Source organism: Tasmannia lanceolata, unplaced genomic scaffold (genome assembly GCF_043159265.1).
Source record: "Tasmannia lanceolata isolate RefF3 unplaced genomic scaffold, GAP_Taslan_0.1 ptg000020l, whole genome shotgun sequence".
NCBI classification, from domain to species: domain Eukaryota; kingdom Viridiplantae; phylum Streptophyta; class Magnoliopsida; order Canellales; family Winteraceae; genus Tasmannia; species Tasmannia lanceolata.
Window position 1 is genome coordinate 6171824 of NW_027518697.1, and position 10611 is coordinate 6182434.

The 10611-nt window shown below is 39.5% G+C and overlaps 1 long non-coding RNA gene across 1 annotated transcript; it reads right to left on the reverse strand.

Annotated features, from left to right (window-relative positions):
• Positions 1-8612: 8612 nt before the first annotated feature.
• LOC143855147 (uncharacterized) lies at positions 8613-9497 on the reverse strand. The gene is made up of 2 exons (XR_013237709.1): positions 9259-9497; positions 8613-9077 (listed from the first exon to the last, which is right to left on the reverse strand). It is a non-coding gene; the product is annotated as an uncharacterized LOC143855147 (long non-coding RNA).
• Between the last annotated feature and the right edge of the window lie 1114 nt (positions 9498-10611).

The window sequence follows — 10611 nt, forward strand, 5'->3', positions numbered from 1 at the left end:
TTATTGAATTAGTTCACATGGAGAGAGAAAATAGAGAGAGAAAGACGCATGGAGAGTCGATTTATCACTCCCTTTTTTTAAATAATCACGAGAGAGAAAGAGAGAGTCTGTGTGTGGGGTTCTGAGGAATCTAGGCACGAGGGGAGCGTAGGATAGAGCACATGAAGGAGGGTAAGAAATAAGTTAAGGAGAGAAGGGGTTGGACTGATAAAGAAAGGGGGGATCATTATTTTAAAGGCCATACCGTCCATTGTGTCGGACAGCTTTTCGGCAAGAGGAAGAGACAAGTCCCCTCAAAAGTAGAGCAGCCCACAATGACGCGGACATTGGATTAGTTCCCCGTTTTACCCTTAGATCAGGTTTTGTTGCTGATTAAAGGGCATTTTCGTCCTTTGGAGCGTTATGGGTATTTTGGTCATTCGTAGATTCTAAGTTATAAATAAGCTTCTGGGAAGGGAGATAGAGTAGGGGGACGATCACTAGCAGTATCAACGGTATAGATTAGTTTTATGGGCATGTAGGATTAAAATTAGAGTCCCATCAATCAGCAGCTTATCCACGTAAAAAAACAAAAGGGGAGATTTTGGGGGTAGTTTTGTCATTGTAAATATGATTATTGTTTTAGTTATCTCGAGATGAGGCTCTAATGGGACACTAGTTATGTTAGATGTCAGGGGCATCTTTGGAATACTAAGAAATGAGGGATGGATATTAGAATCATGGTTTAAAATTTCGGTTTCGGTAACCGTTTCGGACCCCACCAAAACCGACATTTCGGAAAATTTGGTAATTTGGTTCCAAATTCCGGACCAAAATTTTGTAACACTTTTTTTTTTAATAAATAATGTCTTTAAACCGAAATTTGGTAAATGGCGAAAAATTGAATTTCGGAAATTTTCGGTTTCGGGCCCCACCGGTATCCGAAATTTTAAACCATGATTAGAATTAGGGGTGGACATGGTTCCGGTTCAACCCGACGAACCAAACCGAACCGCCCACTTTGGTTCGGTTCGGTTCGGTTTCATATTTATATGGTTCGTTTCCGGTTTGAGATCCTGGAACCGGTGGAAATTCGGTTCGGTGTTTGGGATCCCGGAACTGAGAACCGAACCAAGAAATGACCCTCAACTGATAAAATCACCCCACCCCCGAACGGTTTTCGATTTTCCATGAGAAAATCCCCCCCCCCAAGACGTTTTGCTTTGCCTTTTAGTTTTAAAAAGTTAAAAAACGAATAAAATCTCAATCGTAAAAAACAAAACCCTAGTTTTCTGTTTTCCTTTCTGGCCGTCTCCGACTCTCTTCGAGACTCCAACCTCGCAAGGCACAAGCTCCTCCTCTCGCCACTCTCGTCGTCTTCAACAACGCTTGGATAAAACCAGGTATGAAACCTCTCTCTCTCTCTCTCTCTCTCTCTCTCTCTCTCTCTCTCTCTCTCTCTCTCTTCGATTTTTTTTTTGGCAATACAGTTGAAGAAGGGGGATGTATTTGGGGATTTACTGATGGAATTTTTTGGCAATACAATTGAAGAAGGGGGATGTGTTTGGGGTTCCGAAGGGGGGTGTATCTTGTTTTTGATGCTTCGGTTAGGGTTTATTATGTTTTTTTGTTGGTTGGAATTGGGGGATTTATGCTTGTGATGCGGATATTGGGGGATTTCTTCTTGTAATGCAGAGATTAGGGTTCTTGTTCCCTTTTTTTGCATCAATTAGGGTTCTTGTGGATATACATTGCAGAGATTAGGGTTCTTATGGATATACATTGCACCTGGGTAAATCCAGAACCGAACCAATCAAGTTTGGTTCTTGTTCGGTTCGGTTCCAGAGAAAAATGGTTCGGTTCTGATTCCAAATTCTCGGAACACCGATTACATATGGTTCGGTTCTGGGCATACCCCAAAACCGAACTGAACCGAACCATGTCCACCCCTAATTAGAATAGATAACTTAGTAGTTATTTTAGGGAAATAATATCAGCACAATCATGCTTTGATATTTTCACAAACTCATTTTGCCTTTTAGTATTTAGAGAGTTGTCAATGGCAAATACAGTACTCAAAAAGCTCTCACAGGCCCATTAAAATAGAAAAGACAAGCTGGGTTTGTGTAATTATTAAAACATTGTCGTGTTGATATCATTTCCTTCATTTTATAGCTACTCTTAATCATATTTTGAATGTCAAACATATGAGGTTTTAGTGGTTTTGCCTAGGAAGTTTTGTGCGTATATTTTATGTCTCTGGTAAAAGCTTACGAGTCATCTTTGTATTTTTTTCTTACAATTTTAAGTTTTTTCATAGTATTAGAGCGGGTCGATCAGATCACACACTAAACACAAAACCAGCTACATCGTTCCCTGGCATGGGAATTTTTTTCCATAGAATGTCACTTTATCCAATGATGAGAGAGAGAGAGAGAGCATGAGTGAGGAGAGTGTGTGAAGTGCTTGAAAAAAGCCGGGAAAAGAAAAACTCTACACAAAATGAGTTTTGTTTTTACCATTTTCAGCCACTTATCACCATCTCCTCATCCTACCCTCTCAATTCTCTCTTTCTGCCATCCTTTCTAACCCTCTCCCACCGCTTTGCAAACTAATATTCCCTGAAAATATATTCATGGTCTCCAAACATGGCCTCATTTTTTTTCCCTTAGGCTGCGTCGATCGTTTTAGATTGTGACAACCATTGTAGGCACAGACCTATTATTGAACTCAAAAAATTACGTCTAATAATAGGTTTGGACCCCCAATCAGTTGTCACAGCGCAGTTTTAAGTAGGGCTGAAACTCGGGTCGGGCGGGTCGGGTTTTGGAGAACCCAACCCTACCCGAGAAATATCTCAGGTCGGGTTTTTTCACGTTGACGCAATTTTTTAAGGAAAATTCTTATTTGGCAAGGCAACTCAACTCATAGAAGCAGAAATTACACTCACATTACACTTGAATCAAACAATGATGTAATTACACTCACATTACACTTGAATCAAACAATGTTGTAATTACAATCAAACATTTGAATCAACTCAACTCATAGAAGCATAAATTACACTCACATACAATAACAGTGGGTGCGTAGGATTTCATTTTTAACTTTTAACTAACAATAGAAAAAAAATGTACATACCATAACTTATGTAACTCGGGCCGGGCCCCTTCAAACCCGGCTCGACCCGAGATTCATGCGGGCTTTTGAATGCTCAACCCGGCTCGACCCGAAACCCATGAAACCTGAACCCAACCCAGGCTATTTTCGGGTCGGGTCGATGCGGGTCGGGTAAAACCCGGCTCGAGTTGCAGCCCTAGTTTTAAGTCCAATAATAGGTTTGGGACCACAGTCCTAAATCGAGCCAACAATCGGTTGTCACAATCTAAGGGGCGTTAGCTCTTAGATATCTTTTGATTTTTCAGCACCTCAAATTTCTTTTAGATCTTGAACTTGTTGAAAGTTCTTCTTAGCCAATACCAAACGCGAAAAATATCTAAGGGGCGTTAGCTCTTAGATATGCACTTGGACATCAGATTTCGCCTTTAATCAAATTTTAAACAAAATAATGTACAGGGTAGTTTAATCATTTTGGCAAGGGCATGTGCTTGGAAAAGCATGCTTTACATTATCTATTTATTTTATTATGAAAATGATTTGATGATTATTTTTTATATAGTTCTCAATTTGGAGTGTTACAATAGTTGGATTACAAAAAAGAGAGCACGTGAGGTTTGGGGGACCAGCAAAAGGCTGTTGTAAGGCAGGGTGACGAGAGGAGGAAGACAAAATAGCCGCAATGTGTCCTATCTAAAGCATAAGGCCCCCCTGCACCCGAGATTGCCACGTGTTAATGCCAACACCAACCATGTAATCATAACCATACACAGTGGGCACTTGCGTTTGGTATCTAATGGGCCAACTTTGGGGGGCCATGGCCCTTCGATGGAAGGAGAATGGAATCGTCTAGCATTTCTTCAGGACCCTAATATTTCCTATAAATAGAGGTACAATTTCCGAGGTAGACTAAATCACTTTTGCTTTTAACAAATTCCAAAGTTCTCATCAGAGAGCTTATATTACTGTTGCTTGTTCTGATTAAGCATCGGGAGCCTCTCCGGAGTCTAAACTCTGAGTAGTTTTCTAACCGTTTGTTTGTGAACGCAGATCACTGGAGGACGGATTCTTTAGCCAAACCACTCCCTAAATCCCCCTGCAAGGCTGCAAGGGGGGCTTATCTACTGCTTAAAGGGTGTTCTTCATAGATCGAGCATGGATACCAGAAAAAGATGAAAACGTTCCACCCCTACTAATCAAAGGCTTCTGTAATGGGCTTCTAGCTGGACCCATTCAAACTTTATTAGGTTATATTTCAGCTGCAACAATTTCCATTCTATTAACATTCCATTTCGTAGGCCGTAGATTGCAGACATCTTATTATAGAATAAAGCACGCCTTTTCTTGTGCAATAGTCCCAATCTTAGGTTGGTCCCACTCTTAGTGCCATTATCAAAATATGGTAGTGCGGATATCCACACTACCATGTTTTAATAACGGCACTGCTATCTTTGCTTTACACTTTTTTTTATAAGCTTTCAACAGCTACGATAATACTCAAGAGGATATCAACATCCAATAAGCACAATATAAAGCAAAGTGAGTAGCCAATATCAAAATATGGTAGTGCAGATATCGGCTGCCTCATCTAAGTGTTGCACCAAACAATGCGTGTTCTTTTGTTGGTCAAAAACTATATATAGCCAATGGTTCACATCCAACGGCTAAAATTATACATTATCAGCTGCTAGGATTGCATAAATTTTGCGATCCAAAGTAAGGTCTATCAGATGGACAGTTCAGATCAGTCAGACGTGGGACCCACTGTGCATAAGTCGGTGCATCCCATTGAATAATATTCAGAGACTAATGAGATATCAACAGGACTAGCTAATGGAGCTTCTTTACTTTTATAGTCTTTATTTTCTTCTCTTTTCTTATAATATTCAGCCTTCACTTAAGAGGCCTTAGAGAGGAACATGAAGCACAGGTGGTGGTGGATCTTTGGACCCTACTTTTCTTTCTTTTGTCCCTTTCCATTCAATGCTTTATCTACTTAAGTTCTTGTCATTGTTATTATTATCACATGATGGATTGGTTGTATTTGGTAAATCCCTCAAGAGTCTCAATAGTCAGTGCTTTCTTTGTGGGCACTCTCGTGTGTGATTTGTTTATGAACAACCGACTCCCTTCATCAAAATATCATATGCAAGATATCTATTTACATCAAGATATTCTTAGCTCACTGAAATTTGAAAAATGTGTACCATGAGAGTTCATGTGAATCATAAGATATTCTTACCATAAGAGTTCATTTGAAAAATGGCTAAATTTTGTGTGAAAAAAAAAAAAGAAGGAAAAAGGTTGAAATTTGTTCTTTCAAAATTCGGAGGGATGAGAAGCGTCGAAGAACACATCATGAGTTCGCCAAAGCTAGAAAATTCATTTTTGCAAGAAATTTTTTAGATCATTTGGATGTAGGGTAAAAATTTTCATGGGTCAGCCAGGGTTAAGTATTTCTTGGGAAACAAGAAAATTTGCATTTTAGTTATCCAAATGCTGGATTATCTTGCCCATTTACACCCCTAACTGTGTGGCGACTTTGATACCATCGTTTTAATCTCGACCACTCGATCTAAAACAAAGCTTACATTATAGCCGTCGATGCGCGAGACACAAAAAACCAAATTAACAATGTGAGCCAATCCCTCAGCCATTCAATATTATACACTTGTTTTTTAATTTTCCTAAGCTTGCTTTCGTTTGGGGTCACTAAAGAAACCCAAAGTGTAGTATTTTAGTCCATTACTTTGTATCTCTTTGTTTCTTTGGACTGCTTTTATTCATGTGAGTTGCTCTTTGCTGTAAAGGAGTGGATGAAACAAGAGAAAACCTCTCAGTGGAGTCAAACTAATGTTTTCCAACAGCACTCTCCCGTTTCTTGAGATGTTCTTCCCTAATTTCAAGATTAGTGGACTTAATTTGCCTTCTCTTTCGGCATTAAAGGGGAATTAATGGATATACGTGGATTGCCACAAGTTTAGAATATTGTTGCTTTTTGTCTTTTATGGCCATGTTTGGCAACCAAGAAAAAAAATTTCATTGAACATTTGCGGGGCTTGTTGTTGTAATAGAAGGACAGTAGATGAGTGATGGGAGCATGTGAAGCCCATTAAAACAGGAAAATAAAACCCCAATTTTTATTAGCGTATTTGTTTTCATCGTTTTTTAGGGATATTTCTCGTGCTCTCTCCACTCTTACCCTATCAAGTGTTGGTATTTTAATACAAAAGTGGCATTGTTGGTGTTTTACAAAGTTCTTTTGTTTATAAAAAGAAATCACTTTGGTTTTGGACAATGGTTTGCTCACTTCCTTCTCAAAAGCGAATAGTCCCGTAATGGAAAGTAGAGAAAAGCTTCATGTGGTTATATAGCTTTTCACTTCCTTAGCTTTGTGAATGAGAAGAGGAGAAACGGGGCCTTCGCGCATGAGCCACCAAGTGGACCCTGTGGGCTTTTGGCTATACCCCACGCACGCCGCCCCGCCGGTCTCAGCTAAGCCGGCCGCGCGTGCGAGTCAAAGTTTTTCCTTCCCCTACATTTTAATTTTTGTTTCTGTCCGTTAACTTCCGTTTACCTTCACCGTTATTGATAAGGTAAGCCGGCGTACCTGAAGTAAGCCGGCTTACTGGAACGTCAATTAACAGGGTAAATAACGGCGCAGTTCTCTGGTAAGCTGGCGGACCGCCAGCGTTGTGACTGTTGGAGAAGTGTCTCTTCGCATCTGTAACGTCTTTTAACGGCTCTTTTCTTAAAAGTATTTACTCCATTAAAGGGTGCATTGAACATACATGATTTTGTTTATAAAAGAGGAAGTTCTCTGTGGTTTTTGTACAACAATAGAACAACGAAAACTGTTGTTTTCTTCTTGCTTTCTCTATTTTACCGTAAACAGAGATTTCATTCTTCTTTTATTTTACGTATTTTGTTGGGCAATCGAAGTGTTCGGAGGTTCGAATATCTGAGATCGTGCAGTTCTTGGAGATCGACGGTGCATCGGGCTGTTGTATCCTGGGGGTGCTTGCGGCCAGTTATCTGCTACATCGAAATTAGTTTCCGCAGAGGCGCAAATTCACCTTAAAGAGAGCGACAAAGTCCGTGCCTCATCTCGCCGCATCGGAAAAGGTTTTACTAACACTGTTTGTTTGTTGTTTTTGTTCCTCAACAGAAATCTGATAAGCAGTATTATTCCCTAAATCCACAACATCAAGTCCCTTCTCTCTCCTTCTCTGCTCATTTCTCACAGTTGGGGCCATGAAGATTCCATGTAATAATTTTTCATATATGGTTGCCAAACATGCCCTAAACGTCTCCTTTTGCTTCATTGCTCTCTCCATCTTCAACTCAGATCATGTTTGGATTGTTTGGAAAAGTTCGGAAAAGGGACTTTACATAATTTCGTATTTATTAATTTGTCCGACTGCGAATGAAAAAAAAAAAAGTAACTTGAACCACTGCAGTCCGCAGTTCAAAGTTTACTCCGAAGGGCCTTCAATTTATCTATAATGACATTATCTCTCTAAATAGTCGCAATCATATCATTTTCCTCTAAATAATGGACACATAAAAAATTTCCTCGGAAAAAATATTCAACAAGAAATATTTTTTCAACAAATCAAAGTCTCAGGCCATGTTTGGCAACCATGAAAAAATTATGGGAGGCCCAAGCGTGTGTGCGTGCGCGCGTGTGTGTGAGAGAGAGAGAGTCCCTAAAATATTAAATAATGAAAAAAAAAAAACCTACTTAAAATTAGTTTTTTGTTTTCATCAACTTCTTCAAAGTTGCCAACAATGGCCTTAGTTTATGTGAATTATCATTTTCATACGGAGGGTTTAGTGGAATGATCTAGAAAAAGCACCATATTATATAGTGTATTTCCCCTACGGAGTTGGAAATTGGGACCGTCCATGTTACTGAAACACAAACTTATAAGTGAGTGATCAAAAGATGGTGTGTTGGTGGACCAATAACGTGTGGAATGCTTGAACAAAACACGTTCATTAAACATCATAGAGTTGAATTTGTAGTGGGGCCCATCAAATGCACACAATGTTGGTTGGCTAATCATGCTATGTTGGCGAACACAAGAAATCTCACTTGGGACACCCAGGTGCATTGTACGTGGCAATCAGGTCACTTCATTCTTTCAAATGTGATACACAGTAGCCGGGTGTCTCAGGTAATGAAGAGGGGCGCATTTATCATTTCCCCCAAAAAATGTAATAAGCAAAATAATGATATTATAAATGGTCCATCAAATGCCAGCAAGAATTTCAACTGATTAGTAATGAAATCATTAGTTTTCCTGTAATTCATATGAGGTGGCAGTTCTTTACTGCAAAAGAAGTGTGACATCATTTTTCCTCATTTAGTTTATACGAGGTGTCACTTCCTTAATGAAAAACAGGGCCCCCAATATTGTTTTCACACTTCGTTTCCTCAATTGGGTTGCAAAATCTATTTCGCGTAATTGTAGACATTAAAAACATTCAAGAGGACAGAGAGGAAGACAAAAGGCAAGGTAATGTTAAAAAATTATTATAGATAGGTGCAGAAAAGCCCCACAAAAGACCAACGGTAGCGATCAGACTACATGACTCTCCCATCGTTTTCCAAACTCCTCTTTTTCCTTCTCTCATTCCTCCAAAGGTGAGAAAAAAATGGCAAGAGAAGTGAAAAATATACGCTTTCTCTTGCTCTGTAAAAGCTCCCGATCTGATTCTCTGTCTCTGCAGGAAAATGGGACTAGGGTTAGGGTTTCTGTTTTTTGCTCCTATTCTCGTCTCTTTTTTATTGTTTCTTGGGGTTTCATGGTGGAATCTGGCAACAATGGCAGTCTTAAGAGCCAGCGTTCGGGCGAGCAGGATCGACTCCTTCCGATTGCAAACATCAGTCGGATTATGAGAAAAGCGATTCCTATGAATGGAAAGGTTTCGAAGGAGGCGAGGGAATCCATTCAGAAATGCGTTTCTGAATCTGTCTGAAACAAAAACAAAAAAAAACTATAAGAGGAAAAAAATCATCTATTTTTTTTTTTTTTGAAGTTTCTCAACACTTTTTCACTCGCCTTAACAACAACAACAAAAAAAACTTCAATATATGAAGAAAACAAAGCATAAAATCAGAAACTATGAGAGAAATGAGATGATTTTATTACTCACTGGTGACAAAACTGACAAATTCAGAAACGCATTCCTGAACGGATTCCTCGCCTCCTTTGAAATCTTTCCATTCGCAGGGATCACTTTTTTCATAATCTGATTGATGTTTGTAATCGGAAGGAATCGATCCTGCTCGTCTGAACACTGGCTCTTAGGACTGCCATTATTGCCAAATTCCGCCATGAAACCCTAAGAAACAATAGAAAAGAGACGGACGAAGAGCAAAAATCAGAAACCCTAACCCTAGCCCATTTTCCCAGATCCGGAGCTTTTATAGAGAGATACGGTTATTTTAGTAATTTTATAAGATATGGATACTTCGTTATTTTTCACGAGATATGGACAGTTTTGTCATTTTCATGAGAAGTGGGTATTTTGGTCATTTTCTAGATAGGGTTACTTTGTTTATTTTATGAGATACGGGTATTTTTTTATATTCAATCTATCCTGTAATAATTAATCTATCGAGGATATTTTATATGGTGACCGACCTTTACATGTAAAGGTCGGAGAGAGAAAACACCCCCTCCCTTGATTTTAAGTCCATCAAAAGCCCTCCCTTTTGACTTTTCTTTGGATCTAAAATCCAGGTGGCAGGTTTTCTCTCTCTATACCCTTGTGATTTCACGGTCGGCCACCATATAATTTCTCCTATCTATAATAATTCATCTATCGAAGAGATTTTATATGGTGGCCGACCTTTACATGTAAAGGTCGGAGAGAGAAAACACGCCCTCCCTTGATTTTAAATCCATCAAAAGCTCCCCCTTTTTACTTTTCTTTGGATCTAAAATCAAGGTGACAGGTTCTCTCTCTATACCCTTGTGATTTCACAGTCGGCCACCATATAATTTCTCCTATCTATAATCTATAAGTATACTGAGCATGTTTCTTTCCACTGTATTTCGCTTACTTTCTAAGAAAAACTTTTATTGGAAAACCTTTTCTTTATACCTCATGTTTCGTTTTGATAGGGTGGGGCTTAATACTTTATACCCAAGCATAGCATGGGTGGGGGCCACCATTTCATACTTGGATATGGTGGGCCCTCTATTTTACACCCGTAGGGCAGGGACTAACATAATCATCCCTACAATGGGCGGGCCCACCATTTTGCACCTCATGTTTTGATGTGGGGGACCCACCATCTCCACACAAACCCATTCATAGGGCGGGCCTTACCATGTTACATGTCATGTTATTGATGGGATGGGGCCAATTTTTTACACCTAAAGTTTTGGTGAGTGGGGCCCACCATCTTTACCCATACCTATGCATATGGTGGAGCCCACCATTTCATCCCTATGTTATTCATGATGTGGGGTTCACCATCTCTATCCAAACCTATGCATT